Source organism: Elephas maximus, chromosome 2 (genome assembly GCF_024166365.1).
Source record: "Elephas maximus indicus isolate mEleMax1 chromosome 2, mEleMax1 primary haplotype, whole genome shotgun sequence".
Taxonomy (NCBI): domain Eukaryota; kingdom Metazoa; phylum Chordata; class Mammalia; order Proboscidea; family Elephantidae; genus Elephas; species Elephas maximus.
In genome coordinates, this window is record NC_064820.1 from 216,931,720 (window position 1) to 216,959,583 (window position 27,864).

The window sequence follows — 27,864 nt, forward strand, 5'->3', positions numbered from 1 at the left end:
CAGGTTTTCAGTTTGCCAAGGATTCTGCATTGGTGGTGCTATGCATGTTCTTTTGCCTGGAATCAGGAGACATAGGTTAGTTGTCCCCTTTGTTTTGAGATGTTAAGATTGATCAGTGGATTCAGGTGACACCAGCTTGATGCATCCATTTTGAAATTCCCCTCAGCTTTTTATTAATTCGTTTTCCAAACATTTATAATAACTGGAAGGAGCCTGGTTGTACTGGTTAAAGTGCTCGGCCGCTAACTGAAAGGTCAGTGGTTTGAACCTACCAGCTTCTCCTCAGGAGAAAGATGTGGCAGTCTGCTTCCGTAAAGATTCTATAAAGATTACAGCCTTGGAAACCTTATGGGGCAGTTCTACTCTGTCCTATAGGGTCACTATGAGTCGGACTCGACTCTATAGCAATGGGTTTGTTTTTTTGTTTTGTGTAGTTTGTATGATAACTAACTAGACCTAGTTATTTGTCGTAGTTATTGTTAGTCGCATTAAGTTGTCCCTGACTTGTGACATCCTTATGTGTAATAGAACAAAATGTTACCTGGTTCTGTGCCATCTTTTAAGGATTGTAAAATGGTGATTTTTAAAATTCATTCATTCCTTTTGCATCCATTAACTTATGAGTTCATCTATTTAAGACCATTCCTTTATCAGTCAGTTGATTAATGTGAAATACAGTGAGTTCATTCAGGAAAGGTAGGATAAATATATGATTATTTTCCTTTGTTTACCAGTTTTCAGAATAATGAGTTAGACTCCAGTTTGGGCTCTGACCAGTAAAAAGCTTAGAATTTGTCACTTCCATGTTTACAAGTAAAAACTGAAAAACATAAAATCAACAACTTTTCTTGGACCCATCAGAGAACTGATGTTGCAAGGCAAACTCCCATACCAAAATCTGGACAGAGAGGCAAATCCAGAGAGTTACAGCTTAGATCTGTTTACCAGAACGATAAAGTGATAGGAACACTTAATAGTAATTTTGACAAATTCCTGGAGTCTGAGTGTAGACTAGTGTGAGAGTGAGAAACTCCCATAGTTTCTTGGGCTTTTACCCCCGGAAACTCCACCAGGTTCTCACAGTAAAGATTCAATAAAGATCCTTTCATGGCTTTATGGAGGGAAGGAATAATCTTTGTGAATATGCCCAGAGTGTTCTCCATAACAGAGCAGAAAAGAGTTTACCTGAGTCTTATCCTACAAGAGGAAAAGGCATTCCTCCTACTTCATACCCATCTAGTTGTCCTGTCTCATCAAAGCTGTGCCATTGGAAAAACACTTGTGAAGGTCATACCCTAGAGAAACAGCCCCACTAAAATATACAGATTTAATCATAAGATCATAGAATTCTTCCTATCCCCTACATCATACCACCACATCAAAAGGCTCTAATATTATAAAGGTGGATTACAGCTGAGAAAACTGAAAGATGCACATTCTCTCTGAGGAGGAATAGTTAGGGAAGCTCAAAGCCACAGAGTAAACAAAATCAAGGCCACTAGAAGAATTCAAAACCTCTGGCAACTACACAATTACACAGTCCAAATACTAGTGTGGTTACCATATATCCTCATAATAAAGGCTTATTTACCTCAGTTCCTATTAACTGAGACTATATGTCTGACTTTCAACAGAAAATTAGAAGGAAAAAAAAAAAACAGTCTCGAGACAGGACAAGCATCAGAATCAGAATTAGATATGATATAGTGATTGAAAATAGAAAACATAGAATTTAGAATAACTATGATTAATATGTTAAGGGCTCTACCACACCCAAAAAACCTATTGCTGATGAGACAATTCCTACTCATAGTAACGCTACATGACAGATTAGAACTGCCCCATAGGGCTTCCAAGGAGTGGCTGGTGGATTCATACTGCTAACCTTTTGATTGGCAGCCAACTCTGAACCACTGTGCCACCAGAGCTCCATTAAGGGCTCTATGGGATGGGAAATATAATCAGAGAGATGGAAACTTTAAGGCAGAAACAAAGGAAATGCTAAAAACAAGGAAAAAAAAACAAAATACAATGTAATGAAAATAGAGAATGTGGTTGCTGAGTTTCATCACTAAACTGGACATGCTTGAAGAATCAGCTAGTGAGCTTGAAGATAGGTCAATAGAAACTTTCAAACCTGAAATGGCAAGAGAAAAAAAATGGAAACAACAAAAACAAAAATCAGAAGAGCTAAGAAAACACCAAGCAGGATAAAAACACCTATAACAACTGCACTTAGTTATATAATATTCAACTTGCAGAAAACCAAAGAGAAAGAGAAAATCTTGAAAGCAATCTGAAGGAAACACAAAATTTATCTCGTAGGAGCAGGGATATGAATTATAATGGACTTCTTGTCAGAAACCACTCAAGCAAGAAGAGAGGGGAGTATCCTACTTAAAGGATTGTTAAAAAAAAAAAAAAAAGTCCCCAACAACCTTGAATTCTATATCCAGCAAAATTATCCTTCAAAAGTGAAGAAGTAAAAGCATTCATTGACAAACAAAAACCCAGGAAATTCATCACCACCAGAACTTCTTTGCAAGAAATGTCAAAAGAACCTTCTCATTCAGAATGAATAGGGCAGAAACTCAGATCTAAATAAAGGAAGGAAGAGCACTGGAGAAGGAATAAATGAATGTAAAATTAATTACTTAAAATTTATTTTATTTTATTTATTTTATTCTTCAAGGTGGGGTCAAGAGGGCAGAATAGACAGATGCTTCCGGAGAACGCTCTTACAACAAAGACCCGAAAAAGCAAGGTAGGAGCCCTGAATATCAAAGGCAAAGGTAGAAAACAAACTGAGCAGTAGGGGGAGGAAGAGACAGTTCGGAAGCAGGGAGGAGTCACCGGACCTGAATTGCCGGGATCCCTCAGGCACCATTTCCAGGAGCTGTACTAGCATACGGCCGCAGTTTCCTCAGGCAGGAGCAGCCAGCCACACAGCCTATTCACAGCTCTGGAACCAGGGAAGAATGGCACTCTCGGCAAAAGCTAAGTACATGTGTATATTTTACCGTGCCTCCCGCCCCCAAGCTGGCTTCAGCAGCTGTTTATTTCCCTGGGCCTCAAATAGGCCCCATTGAACACCTAGAACCATCCTCCTGACCTTGGAGAAGGAATAAACTCACAACTGGGGAAAAAGATAACTTGCCAGCTCCACTAACCAGGGAAGCTCAAGACAGAAGCAGCTCCTGTCCAGGCATAAATGCTCCGTGGGCTTTGAGTACCTTTTCCCCCTGCATGGGCCTGTGTGGGCCCATGCAGGAGAATAGGCCATTGTTAGCAGACTACAACTGTTTCAGCTATGTGGTGGAAAGGTGGGTGTTTGATGTTTGACAACAGTTTGCCTATTAAACAGGGTCCTCACCTACCCACATCAGGGGCCTAAGGACTGGTGGCTCCACTCAGATCACCCAGCCACCCGTGACAGGGGTCCAAGGATAACTGGTACCTCCCAGTCCTTACAACCAAAAACTTTGGGTGCCCATGGTCTGTCTGCAGAACCCATCCACCTGTATGATCTAGGGAAGAGAGACACGCTTTCCTCAGAGACACTTGGGGGATGATTCTCAGCCCCCTGCCTTGTTCAGAGCGTGACCCCCTGCTGCCACCAGATGCCAGTACCTACACCAATCACCCCTACCCCTCTAAGACTGTAGGACAGAGCCTGTACCACACACTTGATGATCAGCTACCTGGACACCTGAGCCGAATCCATACAAGAAAAATAAATGGACTTCTAGACTGATATACCTGATAACAGCTCTAGCCACCTGGGGACAGGACGTCAGAGCTCCAAAGGTGAAAATAATCAAGCTAGCTCACTCAAGCAACCCATTTGGGCATATCAAAACAAAACAAAGCAAGAAGATACAATACAGCAAGCAAACAAAAGAAACTAATACAATAACTTATAGATGGCTTGGAGACAACAGTCAATATCAAGTCACATAAAGAAACAGACCATGATCACATCAACAAGCTCTCAAAACAAAGAATCAAGGGATTTTCTAGATGAAAGTGCCTTCCTGGAATTACTAGAGGCAGAATACAAAAGATTAATATACAGAACCCTTCAAGACATCAGGAAGGAAATGAGGCAACATGCAGAACAAACCAAGGAACACACAGATAAAGCAGTTGAAGAAATTAAAAAGGTTATTCAGGAACATAATGAAAAATTTAATAAGCTGGAAAAGTCCATAGACAGCAATCAGAAATTCAGAAGATTAACAATAAAATTACAGAAGTAGACAACTCAATAGAAAGTCAGAGGAGCAGAATTGAGCAAGTGGAAGGCAAAATTTGTGAACTTGAAGATAAAGCAGTTGAAAGCTTAAGAATCGTCTATAAAATCAGGAGAAATAACCTATGAGTGATTGGAGTTCCAGAACAGGGAGGGATAACAGAAAATATAGAGAGAATTGTTGAAAATTTGTTCCCAGAAAACTTCCCTGATATCACAAAAGATGAGAAGATATCTATCCAAGATGCTCATCAAACTCCACATAAGGTAGACTTTAAAAGAAAGTCACCAAGAAATATTATAATCAAACTTGCCAAAACCAAAGATAAAGAGAGACTTTTAAGAACAGCTAGAGATAAACGAAAAGTCACCTACAAAGGACAGTCAATAAGGATAAGCTAAGACTACTCGGCAGAAACCATGCAGGTAAGAAGGCAATAGGATGATTTATATAAAGCATTGATAGGAAAAAATTGCCAGACAAGAATCATATATCCAGCAAAACCGTCTCTCAAATATGAAAGTGAAATTAGGATATTTCCAGAAAAACAGAAGTTTAGGGAACTTGTAAAAACCAAACCAAAGCTACAAGAAATGCTAAAGGGAGTTCTTTAGTGAGAAAATCAGTAATATCAGGTATCAACCCAAAACTACAACACTGATCAGAGCAATTAGAAATCAACCCAGACAGGGAAATCACAAAAATAAATCAAGATTAAAAAACACTCAAAACAGGGAAACAGTGATGTTATTGTGTAAAAGAAGACAACATTAAAACAATAAAAAAGGACTAAGAAATGTAGTTATGGATCTTCCATATGGAGAGGAAGACAAGGCAATACAAAGAAATAAAAGTTAGTTATGTTTAAATTTAGAAAAATAGGGATAAATAATAAGGTAACCACAAAGGAGACAAACTATTCCTCACAACAAAATAAAATACAAGAAAAAAAAAATAGACTCAGCAGAAACAAAATCAACAACAAAAATATGAGGAAAGGACAATGTACAAAGAAAATCTACTCAGCACATAAAATTAAGTGAGAAAAGAAACTGTCAACAACACACAAAAAAGACATCAAAATGATAGCACTAAATTCGTACCTATGTATAATTACAATGAATGTAAATGGACTAAATGCACCAATAAAGACACAAACAGTGGGAGAATGGATTAAAAAACACGATCCACCTATACGCTTCCTACAAGACACACAACTTAGACTTAGAGACACAAAGAAACTAAAACTCCAAGGATGGAAAAAAATATATCAGGCAAACAACAATTAAAAAAGAGCAGGAGTGGCAATATTAATTTCTGACAAAATAGACTTTAAAGTTAAATCCATCAGAAAGGATAAGGAAGGACACTATATAATGATTAAAGGGACAATATACCAAGAGGATATAACCATATTAAATATTTATGCACCCAATGACAGGATTGCAAGATACATAAAACAAACTCTGTCAGCATTGAAAAGTGAGATAGCGCCACAATAATAGTAGGAGACGTTAACACACCACTTATGGTGAAGGACAGAACATCCAGAAAGAAGCTCAATAAAGACATGGAAGATCTAAATGCCACAATTAACCAACTTGACCTCAAAGACGTATACAGAACACTGCACCCAATAGCAGCCAAGTATACTTTCTTTTCCAACACAAAGGGAACGTTCTCTAGAATAGACCACATATTAGGTGATAAAGCAAGCCTTAGGAGAATCCAAAACATGGAAATAGTACAAAGCATCTTTTCTGATTATAAGGCCATAAAAGTAGAAATCAATAACAGAAAAAGCAGGGAAAAGAAATCAAATACTTGGAAACAGACCAATGTCCTGCTTAAAAAGACTCAATTATAGAAGACATTAAGGATGGAATAAAGAAATTCATAGAACCCAATGTGAGTGAAAGCACTTCCTATCAGATTCTTTGGGACACAGCGAAAACAGTGCTCAGAGGTCAATTTATATCCATAAATGCACATTTACAAAAAGAAGAAAGGGCAAAATCAAAGAATTATCCTTACAACTTGAACAAATAGAAAGAGAGCAACAAAAGAAATCCTCAGGCACCAGAAAAGAGCAAATAATAAAAATAAGAGCAGAATTAAATGAAATAGAGAACAGAAAAACAATGGAAAGCATTAACAAGACCAAAAGCTGGTTCTTTCAAAAAATTGGCAAAACTGACAAAAGAAAAACACTAGAGGAAGGAAATGACCTGAGTAAGAAGTGAGATGGGCAATATTACAACAGACTCAACTGAAATTAAAAGAATCATATCAAATTACTATTAAAAACTGTACTTTAACAAATTTGAAAACCTAGAAGAAATGGGTGACTTCCTAGAAACATACTACCTCCCTAAACTAACACAAACAGAGGTAGAACAACTAAATAGACCCATAACAAAAGAAGAAATTGAAAAGGTAATAAAAAAAACTCCCCCCCCCCAAAAAAAATGCCCTGGCCTGGAAGGCTTCACTGCAGAGTTCTAGCAAACTTTCAGAGAAGAGTTAATACCACTACTACTAAAGGTATTTCAGAGCATAGAAAAGGATGGAACAATCCCAAAGTCATTCTATGAAGCCAGCATATCCCTGATACCAAAACAAGGTAAAGACACCAAAAAAGAAAATTGCAGACCTATATCCCTTATGAACTTAGATGCAAAAATCCTCAACAAAATTCTAGCCAATAGAGGCGGAGCCAAGAAGGCAGAATAGGCAGACGCTTCCGGCGAGCCCTCTTTACCACAAAGACCCGAAAAAACAAGTGAAACGAGTATATTTGTGACAAGCTGGGAGCCCTGAGCATCAAAGGCAAGCTTAGACAATGAACTGAGGGGCGGGGGAGGAGGAGACCTTTCAGAAGTGGAGAGAAGTTACCGGACTTGAACCGCAGGGAGCCCTCAGGCACTATTCCCGGAGCAGCGGCGGCGGCAATGGCGGGCTAGTCCTAGCGTTCAGCCGCAGTTTCCCCAGGGAGAAACAGCCAGCCACACAGCCCACTCACACCTTTGGAACCTGAGGAGAATGGTGCTCTCAGCAAAAGCTTAGTACTTGCATATATTTTACCGCGTCCCCCCACCCTCAAGCCGGCTTCAGTGGCTGAATCCCTGGGCCTGAGATAGACCCTGGTGAGCACCTGGAGCCGTCCTCCTGGCCTTGGGGAAGGAAAAAATTTGCAACTGGGGGGAAAAGATAATTTTGCTAGCTCCATTAACTGGGGGAGCTCAGGACAGAAGGGGCTCCTGTTCAGGCATAAACCATCCATGGACCTTGAGCACCTTTCCCTTCTGCATGGACCTGTGTGGGCCTATTTTGGCAGAATAGGCCCTTGTTGACAGCAAACTCCAACCATGTCAGCAGTATGGTGGAGAGATGGGTGTTTGACGTTTGACATTGCTTTGCCTATTAAACAAGGTCCTTGCCTACCCACGACAGGGACCTAAGGACTGGTGGCTCCACTTGGGTCACCCAGCCACCCAAGACAGGGGTCCAGGGGTAACTGGTACCTCCTAGTCCTTACAACAATAACTTTGGGTGCCCATGGTCCCTCTGCAGAGCCCACCCACCAGCACGTTCTAGGGAACAGAGACGCGTTTTCCTCAGAGACACTTGGGGGTTGGTTCTCAGCCCCCTGCCTTGTTCAGAGCGTGACCCCCTGCTGCAATCAGATATGGGTATATACGCCAATCACCCCTGCCCCTCTAAGACTGTAGGACAGAGCCTGTACCACACACTTGATATCAGCTACCTGGAAACCTGAGTTGAATTCATACAAGAAAACTGAATGGACTCCTAGACTGATATACCTGATAACAGCTCTAGCCAGCTGGGGACAGGACACCAGAGCTCCAAAGGCAAAAATAATCAAGCTAGCTCACTCAAGCAACCCAAAGGAGTATACCAAAACAAAACAAAGCAAGCAGCTACAACATAGTAAGCAAGCATAAACTAATACAATAACTTACAGATGGCTCGGAGACAACAGTCAATATCAAGTCACATAAAGAAACAGGCCATAATCACCTCAACAGGCTCTCAAAACAAAGAATCCAGGGATCTTTTAGATGAAAGTGCGTTCCTGGAATTATCAGATGCAGAATACAAAAGTTTAATATACAGAACCCTTCAAGACATGAGGAAGGAAATGAGGCAATAGACAGAACAAGCCAAGGAACACACAGATAAAGCAACTGAAGAAATCAGAAAGATTATTCAGGAACATAATGAAAAGTTTAATAAGGTGAAAAAATCCATAGACAGAGCAATCAGGAAATCAGAAGATTAACAATAAAATTACAGAATTAGACAACTCAATAGAAAGTCAGAGGAGCAGAATTGAACAAGTAGAAGCTAGAATTTCTGAACTCGAAGGTAAATTACTTGGCACTAATATATTTGAAGAAAAATCAGATATAAGAATTAAAAAAAAAGAAGAAATCTTAAGAATCCTGTGGGACTCTATCAAGAGAAATAACCTACGAGTGATTGGAGTACCAGAACAGGGAGGGAATAACAGAAAATACAGAGAAAATTGTTGAGGATTTGTTGGCAGAAAACTTCCCTGATATTGTGAAAAATGAGAAGATATCTATCCAAGATGCTCATCAAACTCCACATAAGGTAGATCTTAAAAGAAAGTCCCCAAGATGTATTATAATCAAGCTTGCCAAAACCAAAGATAAAGAGACAATTATAAGAGCAGCGAGGGATAAAAGAAAAGTCACCTACAAGGGATAGCCAATAAGAATAAGCTCAGACTACTCAGCAGAAACCATGTAGGCAAGAAGGCAGTGGGATGACATATTTAAAAAATTGAAGGAAAAAAATTGCCTGCTAAGAATCATATATCCGTCAAAACTGTCTCTTAAATATGAAGGTGAAATTAAGACATTTCCAGATAAACCAAGTTGAGGGAATTCATAAAAACCAAACCAAAACTACAAGAAATACTAAAGGGAGTTCTTTGGTTAGAAAATCAGTAATATCAGGTGTCGACCCAAGACTAGAACACTGGGCAGAACAACCAGATGTCAACCCAGACAGGGAAATAAAAAAAAAAAAAAGCAAGATTAAAAAAAAAAAATGCTCAACACAGGGTAACGGCGATGTTCTTAACAAATGGTGCTGGCATAACTGGATATGTACCTGCAAAAAAATGAAACAAGTCCTATACCTCACACCATGCACAAAAGCTAATTCAATATGGATCAAAGACTTAAATATAAAAACTAAAATGATAAAGTTCATGGAAGAAAAAATAGGGACAACGTGAGGAGTCCTAACACGTGGCAGAAACAGTATACAAAACATTACTAGCAATGCTGAAGAAAAAGTAGATAACTGGGAGCTCCTAAAAATCAAACACCTATGATCATCAAAAGAGTAAAAAGATTACCTACAGATCAGGAAAAGTTTTTAGCTATGACATTTCCAATCAGTGCCTGATCTCTAAAATCTACATGATACTGCAAAAACTCAACTACAAAAAGACAAATAACCCAATTACAAAATAGGCAAAAGATATGAATAGACACTTCAGTAAAGAAGACATTCAGGTAGCTAACAGATACATGAGTAAATGCTCACGATCATTAGCCATTAGAGAAATGCAGATCAAAACTACAATAAGATTCCATCCCACTCCCACAAGGCTGGCATTAATCCAAAAAACACAAAATAATAAATGTTGGAGAGGTTGTGGAGAGGCTGGAACACTTATACACTGCTGGTGGGAATGTAAAATGGTAGAATGACTTCGGAAATAGATTTGGCACTTCCTTAAAAAGCTAGAATTAGAACTACCACACGATCCAGGAATCCCACTCCTTGGAATATATCCTAGAGAAATAAGAGCCTTTACACCAACAGATAAATGCACACCCATGTTTATTGCAGCACTGTTTACAATAGCAAAAAGATGGACGCAACCAAGGTGCCTATTGACGGGTGAATGGGTAAATAAATTATGGCTTATTCACACAATGGAATAGTATGCATCAATAAAGAATAGTGAGGAATCTGTGAAACATTTCATAACATGCAGGAATCTGGAAGGCATTATGCTGAGTGAAATTAGTCAGTTGCAAAAGGACAAATATTGTGTAAGACCACTATTACAAGAACTCGAGAAATAGTTTGAACAAAGAAAATATTCTTTGATGGTTACAACAGGGGGGAGGGAGGGAGGGTAGGTGAGGAGTATTTACTAATTAGATAGTAGATAAGAACTACTTTAGGTGAAGGGAAAGACAACACACAGTACAGGAGAGGTCAGCACAACTGGACTAAACCAAAAGCAAAGAAGTTTCCTGAATAAACTGAATGCTTCGAAGGCCAGCATAGCAGGGCAGGGGTTTGGGAACCATGGTCTCAGGGGACGTCTAAGACAATTGGCATAATAAAATCTATTACGAAAACATTCTGCATCCCACTTTCGAGAGTGGCTTCTGGGGTCTTGAATGCTAGCAAGTGGTCATCTAAGATGCATCAATTGGTCTCCACCCACCTGGAGCAAAGCAGAACAAAGAACACCAAAGACACAAGGTAATTATGAGCCCAAGAGACAGAAAGGGCCATATCAACCAGAGACTACATCACCCTGAGACCAGAAGAACTAGATGGTGCCTGGCTACAACCGATGACTGCCCTGACAGGGAACACAACACAGAACCCCTGAGGGAGCAGGAGAGCAGTGGATGCAGACCCCAAATTTTTGTAAAAAGACAAGACAATTGTCTGACTGAGACTAGAAGGATCCTGGTGGTCATGGCCCCCAGACCTTCTATTAGCCCAAGACAGAAACCATTCCCAAAGCCAACTCTAGACAGGGATTAGACTGGACAATGGGATAGAGAATGATGCTGGTGAAGAATGAGCTTCTTGGATCATGTAGACACTTAAGACTATGTTGGCATCTCCTATCTGGTGGGGAGATGAGAGGATAGAGGGGGTCAGAAGCTGGCAGAAAGGACATGAAAAGAGAGTGGAGGGAAGGAACACGGTGTTGCATTAGGGGGAGAGCCATTAGGAGTATATAGCAAGGTGTATATAAATTTTTGTATGAGGGACTTACTTGATTTGTAAACTGTCAATTAAAGCACAATTAAAAAATTTTTTTTAAATTTTAGTTTATTCTTAACTGATCTAAAAGATAGCTGTTTGATTAGGGTAATAATAGTAACAATCTCTTGCATGGTTATAGTATATCAATAAGTGAAATGAATAACAGCAATAGGAATTAGTTTGTGTGATGGTTAAGATTGTGTGTCAACTTGGGTGGGCCATGATTTTCAGTGTTTTGGCAGTCGTATAATGTTGTGATCACTTCCCTTGAGATTTGATGTGTGATTGCCCCCATGATGGGATCTGCTGTGAGCAGCCAATCAGTTGAACGGGAGTTTCCTTGGGCATGTGGCCTGCATCGAGTGTTGGTGGACTTTCAGACAGGGCTCTGGGGTTTTTCTCATTATGGATCCTGCAGCTGGCTCCTGTTCTTCCGACCTCTGGTTCTTGGAACTTGAGCTGGCAACTTACCTGTGGTCTTGGCTACTGATCTTAAGATTCATCAATCTTCACAGCCTGTGAGCAGCAGCCCTGCTCTCCAGCCTGCTGACCTTGGGTTCTCCACCCCCTGCAGCTACATGAATTAGGAGAAGCCTCTTTCCTGACCCAAAGACTTGGGACCTTCCTGTCTTTACAATTGCATGAGCCATTTCCTTGATATAAGTCTCTCTCTATATATATTTATATGGTTTACTGGTTTGGCTTCTCTAGAGAACGCAGTCTAAGACATTTGGTACTGAGAGTGGCTCTAGAGAAACAAAATTGTAAGGATGAATTTTCTAAATGCGTTCTCAAGTCTGGTTCCAGTAGTAAAGAGGGCACTGCTAGTCCGTGGCTTGAAGTGGCAATCCAAATATGCAAAATATCACCACCAATATGTCACCTATTGCTAAAAATAAGGCTCTGGGTGATTGCATATATAGTACCTTTCTACAATTTTGACATAATGAGAAGTATAAGGAAGCTGGTTGATTGGTCCTTCTTTTGCTAGACAAACTGGTGAAAGGAAGAGATGAGCTCAGGGCTTCAGAGTAAAAGCTCAAGTGCTGCATAAATGACCTCAAAGTTTCCACTTGTGCCTTGAAAGAAAATTCCTTTAGTAACTCAGCTAATATTGCTGAAAACCAAACCTAGAATCTTATTGTAAGAGTGGCTGAATTATAATGCCAACTAAACTGCCAACCTCAAGAGGTGTTTGAAGTTAAAATGAGGGCATTGATTGCGAATAAATGGGGCCCTGAAACCTGGGATGGGGACATACGTGCAGATAATCAGGAAGATGGAGACACTGAGCATCTAAAATCCTTTGAATCACTCCTGTCAACAGAACCATTAGCCACTCCAGTCTCATCTCCTATTAACCCAGCTGCATCTGAAGCACCTTTGTCTGAGTCATTGCCTGGGACATCGCCTGAGGTAGATGCTTTACAAGACAATGTTGAATGTTCAGAAAACATTCTCCCACCGATTTTGTCTTCTAGGCCTATAACTATACTTAAGTCTCAGCGGGCCCCAAAAGGTGAAGTACAAAGTGTAACACAAGATGAACTATGCCACACTCCAAAAGAACTACTTGACTTTTCTAATATGTACAAACAGAAACCTGGTGAATATGTGTGGGAATGGCTATTAAGGGTGTGGGGCGAAGGTATAAGGAACATAATGATGGATTGGTCTGAGTCTATTGATATGGACACACTAAGCACAGATTCTTCATTCAATGTTTCAGCTCAAGAAATTAGGAAAAGATCTAATAGTTTATTTGGTTGGGTTGCTGAAGCCTGGACTACATGGTGGCCTACACTAAATCAAGTTGATATACCAGACGTGCCATGAAATGCTATAGAAGAAGGTATCAAAATGCTTAGGGAAATTGGCATGCTAGCATGGATTTATCAGGCTAGACCCACAGACCCACACGTGTAGTGCCCAGAGGACACACCTTTTACCATAACAGCGAGGAACAAATTTGTGAAGGGAGCCCCAGCATCCTGGAAGACTGCTGTTATTGCTCTTTTTTTGTAAGTCAGATTTGACAGTGGAAACTGCCCTAACTGAATTAAGACACCCAACGACAATGGGGAAACCCTGATGGCACAGTGGTTAAGTGCTACGGCTGCTAACCAAAGGGTCGGCAGTTTGAATCCACTAGGCGCTCCTTGGAAACTCTGTGGGGCAGTTCTACTCTGTCCTATAGGGTCGCTATGAGTCAGAATGACTCGATGGCACTGGGTTTTGGGCTGGAATGACAGTGGGGCTGATTGGAGCCTTTGGTGGTATGGGCCAAGTGGCAGCAATCAGTTGGTAAAAACAAGGTGGGCGTGGTTACCATAATGGACAGCAGAGTCAAAGCAGTAATCAGAATAGTCTGACTCATACAAACTCAGGGCATTGACTACTTAGTTGTGGTTTCCCTAAAAGTGAAATAGATAGGAAGTCTACTAAATATTTACTTGATCTCTACAAGTGGATGAATTCTAGGTCAAGTGAAAAGCAATCTAACTTGAATGGCCAGAATAGAGAGTCACTGCCCCTCAATTAATTCCCAGACTTGAGGAAGTTTACAGACTCACAACCCCTTGATTGAAGGGGAGGGTGAGTTTCCTTGAGGAAAGACTCCAATACACTGCCAAAAACTTATACTTTTAATCTCTCTCAGCCTTCCCCAAAGGGATCTATGGCCTATTATAAGACTGTTCACTGGGGAAAAGGAAATGATCAGACTCTTCAGGGATTACTGGATACTGGCTCTGAAATGACACTAATTCCAGGAGACCCAGAACGTCACTGTGGCTGACCAGTCAGAGTAGGGACATATGCAGGTCAGGTTATTAATGGAGTCTTGGCACAAGTCTGTCTCACAGTATATCCAGTGGTCCCTGAACCCATCCTGTAGTGATTTCCCCAGTTCCAGAACGCATAATTGGATTAGATATACTCAGGAACTGGCAGAACCCCACATCGAATCCCTGACAAATGGAGTAAGGGTTCTTATGGTAGGAAAAGCCAAGTGGAAGCCATTAGAACCGCCCCTACCTAGGAAAATAGTAAACTAAAAGCAGTACCACATTCCTGGAGGAATTGCAGAGATTACCGCCACCATCAAGGACTTGAAGGATATAGGGATGGTGATTCCCACCACATTCCTATTTAACCTCCCAGTTTGGCCTGTGCAAAAAACAGAATGACAGTGGAATACTGAAAATTTAACCAGGTGGTGACTCCAGCTGCTTTTCCAGATGCAGTATCATTGCTTGAAATTCATATATCTCCCAGTACCTGTTGATCTGGCCAATGCATTTTTTCTCTTTACCTGTTTTGAAGGACCAAGTGAATCAGTTTGCCTTTTGCTGGCAGGGGGAGCAGCAGCACATTTTCAGTGCCTACCTCAGCACTCCATCAATGCTTCAGTCCTATGTCATAATTTATTCAGAAAAGACCTTGATTGCCTGCCCTTCCACAATACTGGTCCATTATATTGATGACACTATGCTGATTGGACCTAGTAAGGAAGAAGTATCAATGACTCAGGACTTATTGGTAAAACATTAGCATGTTAAAAAAAAAAAAAAAAAGCATGTTAGAGGGTGGGAAATCAGTCCCTCAGAAATTCAGATGCCTTCCACCTCAGTGAAATTTCTAGGGTTCCGGTGGTGTGGGGCATGTCAAGATATTCCTTCTAAAGTGAAGGAAATGTTATTGCACCTGGCTCCTCCCACAACTAAAAAAGAGGCACAGTGCCTAGTGGGCCTCTTTGGATTTTGGAGGCAACACATTCCTCATTTCAGTGTGCTACTCTGGTCTATTTATCAAGTGACTCAAAAAACTGCTAGTTTTGAATGGGACCCAGAACAGGAGAAAGTTCTGCAACAAGTTCTGGCTGCTGTGTGAGCTGCTTTGCCACTTGGAACACATAATCTGGCTGATCCAATGGTGCTTGAAGCATCTGTGGCAGATAGAGATGCTATCTGGAGTCTTTGGCAGGCCCCTATTGGTGAATCACAGACCCTTAGGATTTTGGAGCAAAGCCCTGCCGTCCTCTACAGATAACTACTCCCTTTTGAGAAGCAGCTTTTGGCTTGTTGCTAGGCCTTAGTAAAGACTGGAACACTTAACCGTGGGCCACCAAGTCGCCATGTGGCCTGAGATGCCCATCGTGAACTGGGTGTTGTCTGACCTACAGAGTTATAACGTTGGTCATGCACAGCAGCACTCCATCATTAAATGGAAGTGGAATATACAAGATCAGGCCCAAGCAGAACTTGAAGGCACAAGTAAGTTGCGTGAAGAAGTGGCTCAAATGCCATGGCCTCCACTCCTGTCACATTACTTCCCATCTCCCTTTCAGCATGTATGGTCTCACAGGGAGTTCCTTATGATCAGTTGACCGAAGAAGAGATAACTCATGCCTGGTTAACAGATGGTTCTGAGTGATTTTGCAGGCACCACTCGAAAGCAGACAGCGGCAGCACTACAGCCCCTTTCTGGGACCTCCCTGAATAGCAGTGGTGAAGGGAAATCCTCAGTATGGGCAGAACTTCAAGCAGTGCACCTGGTTGTTCACTTTGCTTGGAAGGAGAATTTTCCAGATGTGCAACTGTATACTGATTCATGGGCTGTGGCCAATAATTTGGCTGGATGGCCAGGGACTTGGAAGGAACGTGATTGGGAAATTGGAGACAAGGATTGATGGGGAAGAGGTATGTAGATAGACTTCTTTGAATGGGCTGGAGAAGTGAAGATATTCGTGTCATGTGAATGATCACCGAAGGGTGATCTCAGCAGAGGAGGATTTTAAAAATCAAGTGGATAGGATGATGCATTCTCTGGAAGCCAATCATTCTCTTTCCCCAGCTATTCCCATCAGTGCTCAATGGGCTTATGAATGAAGTGACCATGGTGGCAGGGATGGAAGTTATGCATGGGTTCAGCAACATGAACTTCCACTCACCAAGACCAGCTTGGCTACAGCCACTGCTGAGTGCCTAATCTGACAGCAGCTGAGACCAACAGAGCCCCTGATACGGCACCATTCCTCGAGGTTATCAACCCGCAAACTGGTGGTGGCAAGTTGATTACATTGGACTGCTTCCATCATGGAAAGGACAGCATTTTGTCCTTACTGAAATAGACATTTACTCTGGATATGGATTTGCTTTCCTGCATGAAATGCTTCTGCCAAAACTACCATCCGTGGACTTACAGAATGCCTTATGCACCATGATGGTATCCCACACAGCATCACCTCCAATCAAAGGACTCACTTCACAGTAAATGAAGTGTGACAGTGGGCCCATGTTCATGGAATTCACTCATCATGTTCACCATCATCCTGAATCAACTGGCTTGATAGGATGATGGACTGGCCTTCTGAAGACACAATTATGGCATCAGCTAGGTGTCAATACCTTGCAGGGTTGGGGCACTGTTCTCCAGGAGGATGTATATGCTATAAACCAGCATCCAATATAGGGTGCTCTTTCTCCCATAGCCAGTATTCATGGGTCCAAGAATCAAGTGGTGGAAATGGGAGCAACACCACTCACTGTTATCCCTAGTGAACCACTTGCAAGTTGTTTGCTTCCTGTCCCCGAGACCTTATGCTTTTCAGGTCTTTGTTCCAAAGGGAGGAATGCTCCCACCTGGAGACACATCACTGATTCCATTGAACTGAAAGCTAGGAATGCCACCTGGCCACTTTGAGCTTCTTATGCCTCTGGATCAACAGGCAAATAAGGGAGTTATCATACTGGCTGGTGGGATTGATCCTGATTACCAAGAGGAAATCAGATTGATATTACATAATAGAGGTAAAGAAGAGTATGTCTGGCATGCAGGAGATTCTTTAGGGAGTCTCTTAGTACTACCATGCCATGTGATTAAATTCAACAGAAAGCTACAGCAACCGAATTCCAACATGACTACTAATGGCCCAGGCCCTTTCAGGAATGAAGGTTTGTGCCACCCCACCAGGCAAAGAACCATGACCAGCTGAGGTAATTGCTGAGGGTAAAGGGAATATGGAATGAGTTGTGGAAGAATGTAGTTCTAAATACCAGTTATGGCCATGTGATCACTTGCAGAAAAGAGGACTGTAATTGTTATGATTATTTCTGCTTTGTATGTGTGCATCAAATATTTTTGTTTTCTTCCCTTATAAAATATAGGATGTAAACAGGGCTATTGCGTTTTTGGTTTATGTGTTCATTGTATCATGTCAGCCCCAAGTACGACTTTGTAGTTATCTTTATTCAGACGTTATATACAGTTTAAGGAAAAGTGTGCAGGTGCCATGTTGACAAGGAGTGGACTGTGATGGTTAATATTGTGTGTCGACTTGGCTGGGCCATGATTCTCAGTGTTTTGGTGGTTTGTAATGTTGTGATCACTTTCCTGTTGAGATTTGATATGTCATCACCCCCATGATGGAATCTGCAGTAAGTAGTCCATCAGTTGAAGGGGAGTTTCCTTGGGCATATGGCCTGCATCAAGTTCAGCCAGGGCTGGGAGGCTTTTGCTCATTATGGGTCCTGCAGCTGGCTCCTGTCCATCTGACCTCTTGATCTTGGGACTTGTGCTAGCAGCTTACCTGCAGTCTCGCTTACCAATCTTGGGATTCACCAATCTTCACAGCCCGTGAGCAAGAGCCCTGCTCTCTTATCCACTGATCTTGGGTTCGCCAGCCCCTGCAGCTATATGTATCAAGAGACATCTCTATCCTGACCCATGGACTTGGGGCATTACAGCCTCTACAACCACATGAGCCATTTCCTTGATAAATATATAAATACACACGTACATACAAACATACACTTTACTGGTTTTGCTTCTCTAGAGAACCCAAGCTAAGACAATTTGGGAAGAAGGGATGGGAAGGATGAATTGGTAATAATCTGTTATAAAGTTATCTGCACTACATGTGAAATGGCATAGTCCGTTTTGAAGGTGGACTTAAGATTAGTTAAAAATTTATATTGAAAACTCTAAGGTAAACAATAAAAACATTTACAAGAAAAGCATAATTAATATGCTAAGAGAGGAGATAAAATGGAACCGTATAAAATGCTCAACTAAAACCAGAGAAATTAGAAAAAGACAGAGGGGAGAAAGAATAAATGGAAGGATTCAAAAACAGTTACAAACATGGTAGATATTAATCTAATTTTATCAATAATCACCTTAAGAGTGAATGATCTGAATATACCAATTAAAAGAGAAAGATTGTCAGAGTGGTTAAAAAACAAGACTCAGCCATATGTTGTCTGTAAGGAACCCACTTTAAATATAAAGACTCAGATTGGTTAAAGGTACCTTTTACAGGTACAGGAGTTAGGATTTCTAAAATCTCTGAAACCTGAGTCACAGTAATAAGTTTAATGTTTCCTCCAGAAGAAGGCTCGTTCACATTTGGAGAGTGATCATCCATGAGGAGGAAGTGATGTCTGAGGAAGAAACTTTGTCCAGGTTTTTAATGCAGTGCCTGAGGAGAATGACTGCTGCCATAGGAAGTGAGGAATGACAGATAATGCATTTGTTATAAACCTGAGTTTGAAGTGATAGTTGGTGATGATGGAAACAGAAAAAGGTTCAGTAGTCAGCAGGAAACGTGAACCTGTAAAAATCCTTTTGCTAATTAACATCAAGACATAGTGCTGAGGGACCCTGTTCTCTACAATCATGAACTGTCAGAAATATTGCTGTCTAAAATCACATGATGAGGGTGGAATATCCCACTGTTGTCTGCACGATCTTGACCACCTCAGGTGCTTTCATACACAGAGCTAACCTTGATTTTCAGTAAGGTGCAAAACTCAGATAAGGTGTTTTGGACACATTTCACATTTGTCTTGCTTTCAAAGTTTCCAAGAAAACAGGCCTCTGAGTCCTTCTCAGACCAGATGTTAACTCTTCCATACTCCGTTCCTCTTTGCTGTACCTGTAGCAAAAAACAAAACAAAAAAACACTGCTTCGTTTAATTTTTTGTTTAAACTCTACCTTTCCCTCAAATCTTATAAGAAACCTGTTTTTTCCTGTTTGATGAAGTACCCCATGGTTCTTCTGGTGTGTGGTTTCCTTTGCTGCAGCAAATCAAGTTTATCTCTGATAATCTTTGGTTGTTGGGTTTTATCAGAATTATGGCAACAGATGGGAGATGCAGGGCCTCAAAAGATGAATGCGTTCATTTTCTCATTGTTATTTCTGTGATCATATGGCTTCTCACAGATGCTGAATAATCACATGCACATGTAACTCTTCTATCAGTCTCTTAAAATGTGTTCCACACCAGTCTTTTCCTGAGAGCTGGCACAATTGGGCAATAGGTCAAACTCAAGTTTCTGGAGCGGCAAGCTGAGTAGTGGCCCTGGGTCCTGGCGACCCATTCTGAGCGGTGCTGTTTTGTCCAGAATACCTTTGTGCCCACTCTCAGTGGCTGTATTTAAGGATGCAGGGGACATAACAGCAAGGGTACTTATGGACAAAGCAATGGTAATCAAAAGCAGCACTATCTGAGAACACAGGGGGCGTATTAACTGTGCCTGGTGCTCTGTCCCTGAATTCCTGTTCCATCTCAAACCAACAGGCCTTGATCAGAATAGAACACCCAGCACAGCTTCTACAGATGAAATGCTGCAGTCACGAACTGTGTCTCTAACAACTGCAGGTGTGAGTGATGCAGGGGTTGCAAAACGCAAAACAATTTGGTGCACTAGTAGATTTGGTTCTGTGGTAAAGAAAAACTTGAAAACAGTTTCACGTTAAAACAGGGAGGTTTATTAAGGGTTTAAATCAATTGTGATTGGGGAACTACGTAGCCCATTGAAAATGGAGCCACGTAGTCCCAGGGCAGTTTTGTTATACAAGTATTCTTATGGGGTGAAAATAGGAACCAAATCATGTTCTTGTTGTTGTTAGGTGCCTGTCAAGTCAGTTACAACTCATAGCAACCCTATGTACAACAGAACTGACACCAGACCGATGGGTCCTTACCCAGCATGCAGGAAGTCAAACACTCAGACGCCAGTTTTAAGAGGAAGAGTTTATTTCACAGGCTAGGAAGTGGGAACTCAGAGGTATTGACCTCAGACTGAGTTCATTGATTTGAAGAAGCATTCACATTTTATAATTAGGCGTATTCATATTGGGGTGGAGTAAGGCAGTGGATAGGGTCAAGGAGTTTTAACTATTCATAATTTCTATTGATTATTCATTATGAGGTGGGGCTAAGACTCCGCAAGGTAGTGGCCAACGGACTCTTCACTTTTCAAATGGCCTCGGCTTTTGAAATGGCCTTGACTACTGCAGATGACTTATGTCTGGTGACTTTGGATCCTTGATATGGGTCTTTTACTTCCTTGACATGAGTTCTGTTGTGTATTGAGCATGAGTGGTAGCCCGGGATCATCTGTTGGTCGTCTTCGTCTTTTCTGCATGTCCGACCACTCTGAGGCGGTTAGACCTGGACCCATCTGGGACTCTCCTGAAGGTCTGCAAAACAACTTAGAGGAAGTGAGTGATGTGGTGGTGAGGTGACTGGAAATGGCCTCATAACTGGTAGAGTATTAATTAATTAGGTGTCTTCAGCTGCTAACAATTCCTCCTGTGATTTGTACCATTGCCAATCAGGGGATTGGGGGTGACAACCGCTCATGGCTGCTTCCGGCTGAAGGGGAGCACTGTTGGATGAACGTTTTGGCATAGGTTTGAATCTGAGACCTCTGATCTACAGGCTGAAGAGGCATATACCCCTCGCTCTGGGGAGGAGTTCGGAGGACAAAAATGCCGGTGGCCTTTAACCTATTTTTGATAAATTGGGTGAGATAACAGAGAAGACACGGGCTGAAAACCAGGAGGAGTATAAGGGTTAGTAGTGGTCCTCAGAAAGGAAGGAACCAGGCTGTAGAGGGAGACATTGGTTTAACAGTGTTCCAACTGGCAGTTGAACCTGGGCTCTGACTGAATTTATGTAGCCATTTAGCTTCAGTATAAATCTTTTGCACATTAATTTCTACCTTACCTGAAGAGTTGATATAAGTGCAACAGGAGGTATTAGCTACTACACAAACCCCCCTTGTTCAGCCAATACATAATCTAGTGCAATGTGGAATGAGAACTAATAGAAAGGTGTTGGAAGGTAAGAAAGGGCTATGTTGAAATCCCAGATTAGCCATGATTAAGAGAACTACTGATTATTTATCTGAGCAATCTAGTAAGTACAGCATGCAGGTATAGGAAACAATACTAACACCAAGGTCATTAGCAGTGTTAAGAGTCTTTGGGGGATCTCACCCACGTAGGGGCATGTTGGTAAAAATGTTCTGGACTGACTCACAAGTCCAGTTCTCACAGTTCTGGCGAGTTTGTCCCTTGGCGCCCAGGAGAGGAGAGAAGTATTCTGGCTCTTACTTGAAGCAGAGAATATGGTTAAGTCCAGCAGGGAGGACACAGAAAAGCATACAAGCCCAGAATCTGACAAGTGGTATAGTAAATAGAGTCACACTAAGACAACAACAGTATGTCCTCTTAGGGCACGTTGGGCCTGGTGCACGGAAAATATCAGCAAATAAAAGCTGGGGCTACTTAGCTGTTAGGAACTTCTTTATTTTTAAACAGGAATCTTAGTCCATCAACAGGTTCAATATTCTATTCTGGTTTTCCAGGTTGATGTGACCAGTGAAGATTAGGGTGGTGGTCTCCACTCGACTCACTGTCTCTGGTCTGTCCATTCCCGGTGTCGCAGGGATAGGTGACCTGGTTGATTCAAGGAGAATCAGTCTCGTATCAGGCCAGACAACTGAGTCTGGAGTGATGTATCCAAGGTTGGAAGGTCGGAAGGTCAGACCCCCTTCAACTTGGTCGAGGAGTGGGTGACCAGGAGAACTCCATAAGTTCCTTCCCATCGTGCCCATGGTTTTTGGCTGGGGGTCTGTCCGGTCATTCCAGTTTTTGAGCAACTCCCTGTCTCCAGGGCTCAGTTTATGGAGCGGGTTATCTGTAAGAAACATAAATCTGCTGGCTGCATAATGGTTAATAGCCTTCAAAGTAATAGAAAGAGTTTGTAGGTAGCTGATTTTATCTAGTTCCCTGGTCACACAGGCAAGTCTGCGTGACTCCAGTACAGGTCCCCGGGTTTGATGAAGGGTCTCCCATATAACATTTTGTATGGACTCAGTTGGAGTCTGGTTCTAGGGGCTACCCTAATTCTGAAAAGAGCAATGGGAAGAAACTGAAGCCACATAAGGTTGGTTTCCTGACAGATTTGGGCCATTATTTTCCTTAAGGTATGATTCATCATTCAGTCTTTCCTGATGATTGTGGCCTCCAGGAGGCATGCCAAACCAAACCAAACCAAACCCAGTGCCGTCGAGTCAATTCTGACTCATAGTGACCCTATAGGACAGAGTAGAACTGCCCCCATAGAATTTCGAAGGAGGGCCTGGTGGATTCAAATTGCCAAGCCTTTGGTTAGCAGCCGTAGCACTTAACAACTTCACCACCAGGGTTCCCAGGAGGCATGCAGCCTCCATTAATTCCTAAAAGTCCTGAAACCTGTTGAAGCACTTGAGCCACAAAGGCTCTTCCATTGTCACTCTGAATGGAGACAGGTAAACCAAACCTTGGGATGATTTCTCTCAGTAAGGCTTTACTTACTTCAGCGGCCTTCTCCGTTCTGCAAGGGAATGTCCTTTCCAGTTAGTGAAAGTATCTACAAAACAAGTAAGAATTTAATCCCTCCAGTCATTGGTGGCATGACAGTGAAGTCTATCTTCCAGTCTTCTCCGGGTCTCGTACCTCTGGTTTGCACTCCTACCATAGGTGGGGGTGGTCCTGTCTTGGGATTATTTTTGTGCAGAGCATGCACTGTTGAGTGACCAGTTGGATGTTTTTATACAAGTCGGATCCTATGAACAGCTTTTGTAACCAGGTGGCCACAGGATCCCTTCCACATTGGGTGGTGAGGTGGGCGGCTTGTACTACATCATATATTAGGTGTGCTGGTACTAATATTTGTCCGTGATCATTACACACCCTCCTGTCTTTTAGTTTATCTTCTGAGAAACCCCATTCTCCTCCTTTCTCCTTATCTTGTTGAGAATATCCAGGGGTAAAGATCTGTAGGTCTATGTTAGGCAGAAGAGCCAAAGCCTGTGCTGGGGTTTTGAATCCGTATAAAAGTCAATCATTTTACCTCTTCCCAGTTTTCATGCTCTAGTCAGTGCGATCAGTTCAGCCTTCTGGGCTGAAGTTCTGGGAGGAAGGACTTTTCACTCTAAGGCCTCCTGAAGGGACGCTACAGAGTTACCAGCCTGTCGAATTCCTTGATCCATGAAGCTGCTGCCATCTGAAAAAGCTTCGAGGTCTGGGTTAGCAAGCGGGGTATCTTGAAGATCTGGTCTGCTGGAAAAAACTTCATCTATTATTTGAATGCAGTCATGCTCTGGCCCTTCTTCCCTTGGCTCTGGCAAGAGGGACACGGGGTTAAGGGTTGAGATTACTTTAAGATAGAGGTTGAGATTATCAAGGAGGATAGCCTGGTATTTTCCTAACCTTCCCGCAGTGAGCCAATGTCCCCCTTTTTGTCCAAGGACTATGAAGGCCGAATGAGGGGTGTGAACAGTAGTGGGTCAACTCCTCAGCTTCCTGCGCAATGTCACATAAGGCAGCCACTGCCCGCAAACATGAAGGCCAGCCTTTTGCTGCCCGATCCAATTCTCCAGAAACGGGCAATAGGTCTTTTCTACGGCCCCAGCTGTTGGATAAAGACTCCTAAACTTATCCCTTGTCTCTCATGTGCATATAAATCAAAAGGTTTCCTCAGATTACGTAGTCCAAGAGCTGGAGCACTCAATTTGAACTTAATGGTGAGGAAAGCTTGAAGGCATTCTGGAGTCCATTCTAGAAGGTCGGAGTCTATCCCCTGAAAGCCTGGTACAGGGGCTTGGCAATTAGTTCAAAATTGGGTATCCAAATTCTGCAGAACCCGGCCATTCCTAGAAACCTGCGGAGTCGTGTCTTTGTTTTAGGAACTGCTATTTTGGCTAATATGGAAACCCTGGTGGCATAGTGGTTAAGTGCTACGGCTGCTAACCAAAAGGTCGGCAGTTTGAATCCACCAGGCGGTCCTTGGAAACTCTATGGGGCAGTTCTACTCTGTCCTATAGGGTTGCTATGAGTCGGAATCGACTCGACGGCACTGGGTTTGGTTTGGTTTGGGTTTATTTGGCTAATGGCGAGTTGCCTTTCTGGTAAAAGGTCACTTTGTCCTTTAGATAGGTTATATCCCAAATCCTTAACTTGTTGTTGGGAGATTTGAGTCTTTTGTTGGGATACTTTATATCCCAGTTTTGCAAGGAAATGTCTTTTTTTTTTTTTTTGACTTTTTTTTAATGAACTTTAAGTGAAACTTTATAATTCAAGTCAGTTTCTCATACACAAACTTATATACATACTGTTATGTGAACCTAGTTGTTCTCCCTACAATGTGACAGCACACTCCTTCTCTCCACCATGTATTTCCTGTGTCCATTCAATGTGCTCCTGTCCCCCTACGTTATCTCATCTCACCTCCAGACAGGAGCTGCCCACATAGTCTCATGCATCTACTTGACCTAAGAAGCACACTCCTCACCAGTATCATTTTATGTCTTATATTCCAGTCTAATCTTTTTCTGAAGAGTTGGCTTTGAGAATGGTTTTAATTTTGGGCTAACAGAGAGTCCGAGGTCTATGACCTCTGGGGTCCCTCCAGTCTCAGTCAGACCATTAAGTCTGGTCTTTTCACTAGAATGTGAGGTCTGCATCTCACTTTTTTCCTGGTCCATCAGAGATACCCTTGATAGTTATGAAGGGAGGGAAGGGAGGGAGGGAGTGTTCCCTGTCAGGGCAATCATTGGCATTAGCTGGAAACCGTCTAGTTCTCCCAGTCCCAGGCTGATGGAGTCTCCAGTTTATGTTGCCCTTTCTTTCTCTTGGGCTCATATTTTCCTTGTGTCTTTGGTGTTCTTCATTCTCCTTTGCTCCAGGTGGGTTGAGACCAATTGATGCATATTAGATGGCCACTTGCTAGCTTTTAAGACCCCAGAGGCCAGTCAACAAAGTGGAATGCAAAACATTTTCTTAATACACTTCATTATGTCAATTGGCCCAGATGTCCCCTGAAACCGTGGTCCTGAGACCCCTGCCCCTGATACTCTGACCCTTGAAGTGTTTGGTTGAATTCAGGAAACTTCTTAGCTTTTGGATTAGTCCGGTTGTACTGACTTCTCCTGCATGCATTGTGTGTTGTCCTTCCCTTCTCCTAAAATAATTATTGTCTGCTAACTAGTGAATACTCCTCCCCTCCCTCCCTCCCTCCCTTCATAACTATCAAGGAATATTTTCTTCTGTGTCTAAACCTTTTCTTGAGTTCTTATAATAGTGGTCTCATACAATATTTGTCCTTTGGTGACTGACTAATTTCACTCAGCATAATGCCTTCCAGATTCCTTCAAGTTATGAGATGTTTCAACGGATTCATCATTGTTCTTTATCATTGCGTAGTGTTCCATTGTGTGAGTATACCACAATTTGTTTATCCATTCATCCGTTGATGGGCACCTTGGTTGTTTCCATGTTTTTGCTATTGTAAGAAGTGGTGCAATGAACATGGGTGTGCATGTATCTATTCCTGTGAAGGCTATTATTTCTCTAGGATATATTCCAAGGAGTGGGATTGCTGGATCGTATGGTAGTTCTAGTTCTAGCTTTCTAAGGAAGTACCAAATCGATTTCCAAAGTGGGTGTACCATTTACATTCTCACCAGCAGTATATAAGTGTTCCAGTCTCCCCACAACCTCTCCAACATTTATTATTTTGTGTTTTTTGGATTAATGCCAGCCTTGTTGGCCTTGTAGTTTTGATTTGCATTTCTTTAAAGGCTAATGATTGTGAGCATTTCCTCACGTATCTGTTAGCCACCGGAACATCTTCTTTGGTGAAGTGCCTGTTCATATGCTTTACCCATTTTTTTAAGTGGGTTATTTGTCTTTTTGCTGTTGAGGTTTTGCACTATCTTGTAGATTTTAGAGATTAGATGCTGATCAGATTTGTTGTAGCCAATATGTTTTCCCTATCTGTAGGTCGTCTTTTTACTTTTTTGGTGAAGTCTTTGGATAAACATAAGCGTTTGATTTTTAGGCACTGCCAATTATCTAGTTTCTCTTCTAGTGTTTGTGCATTGTTAGTAATGTTATGTATACTGTTTACACCATGTATTAGGGCTCCTAGCATTGTCCCTATTTTTTCTTCCATGATCTTTATTGTTTTAGATTTTGTATTTAAGTCTTTGATCCATTTGAGTTAGTTTTTGTGCATGGTGTGAGGTGTGGGTCTTATTTCTTTTTTTTTTTTTTGCAGATGGATATCCAGTTATGCCAGCACCTTTTGTTAAAGAGACTGTCTTTTCCCCCATTTAACGGCCCTAGTCAAATATCAGCTGCTTATAGGTGAATGAATTTATGTCTGGATTCTCAATTCTGTTCCACTGGTGTTTGTATCTGTTGTTTTTATACCACTACCAGGCTGTTTTGACTACTGTGGTGGTATAATAGGTTCTAAATCAGATAGTGTGAGACCTCTGACTTTGTTTTACTTTTTCAGTAGTGCTTTACTTATCTAGGGCCTCTACCCTTTCCATATGAATTTGGTGATTTGTTTGTCCATCTCATTAAAAAATGCCATTGGAATTTGAATCTGGACTGCATTGTATCTGTAAATCGCTTTGGGTAGAACAGACATTTTCACAATGTTGAGTCTCCCTATCCATGAGCAAGGTATGTTTTTCCACTTATGTAGGTCTCTTTTGGTTTCTTGGAGTAGTGTCTTGCAGTTTTCTCTTTTACATCTCCGGGTAGATTTATTCCTAAATATTTTATCTTCATGGGGGCTATTGTAAATGGTATTGATTTGGTGATCTCTTCTTCAACATTCTCTTTGTTGGTGTAGAGGAATCCAACTGATTTTTGTGTATTTATCTTGTATCCTGATACTTTGCTGAACTCTTCTGTTAGTTCCAGTAGTTTTCCTGAGGATTCTTTTGGGTTTTCTGTGTATAAGATCATATCATCTGCAAACAGAGGTACTTTCACTTCTTCATTACCAATTTGGATGCCCCTTAATTCTTTTTCTAGCCTAATTGCTCCAGATAGTAACTCCAGCACAATGTTGAATAAGAGTTGCGATAAAGGCCATCTTTCTCTGGTTCCCATTCTCAAGGGGAATGCTTTCAGGCTGTCTCCATTTAGGATGATGTTGGCTGTTGACTTTGCATAAATGCCTTTTATTATGTTGAGGAATTTCCCTTGTATTCCTATTTTGCTGAGAGTTTTTATCATGAATGGGTGTTGGACTCTGTCAAATGCTTTTTCTGCATTAATTGATAAGATCACGTAGTTCTTGTCTTTTGTCTTATTTATGTGGTGCATTACATTGATTGTTTTTCTAAAGTTGAACCATCCCTGCATACCTGGTATAAATCCCACTTGGTTATGGTG

General features: G+C 41.6%; 1 protein-coding gene across 2 annotated transcripts in view; it reads left to right on the forward strand.

Annotated features, from left to right (window-relative positions):
• The window catches only part of LOC126070537 (zinc finger protein 420-like), a 406,055-nt gene that overhangs the window by 333,160 nt on the left and 45,031 nt on the right, over window positions 1-27,864 (forward strand). The gene's annotated exons all lie outside the window — the stretch shown is intronic.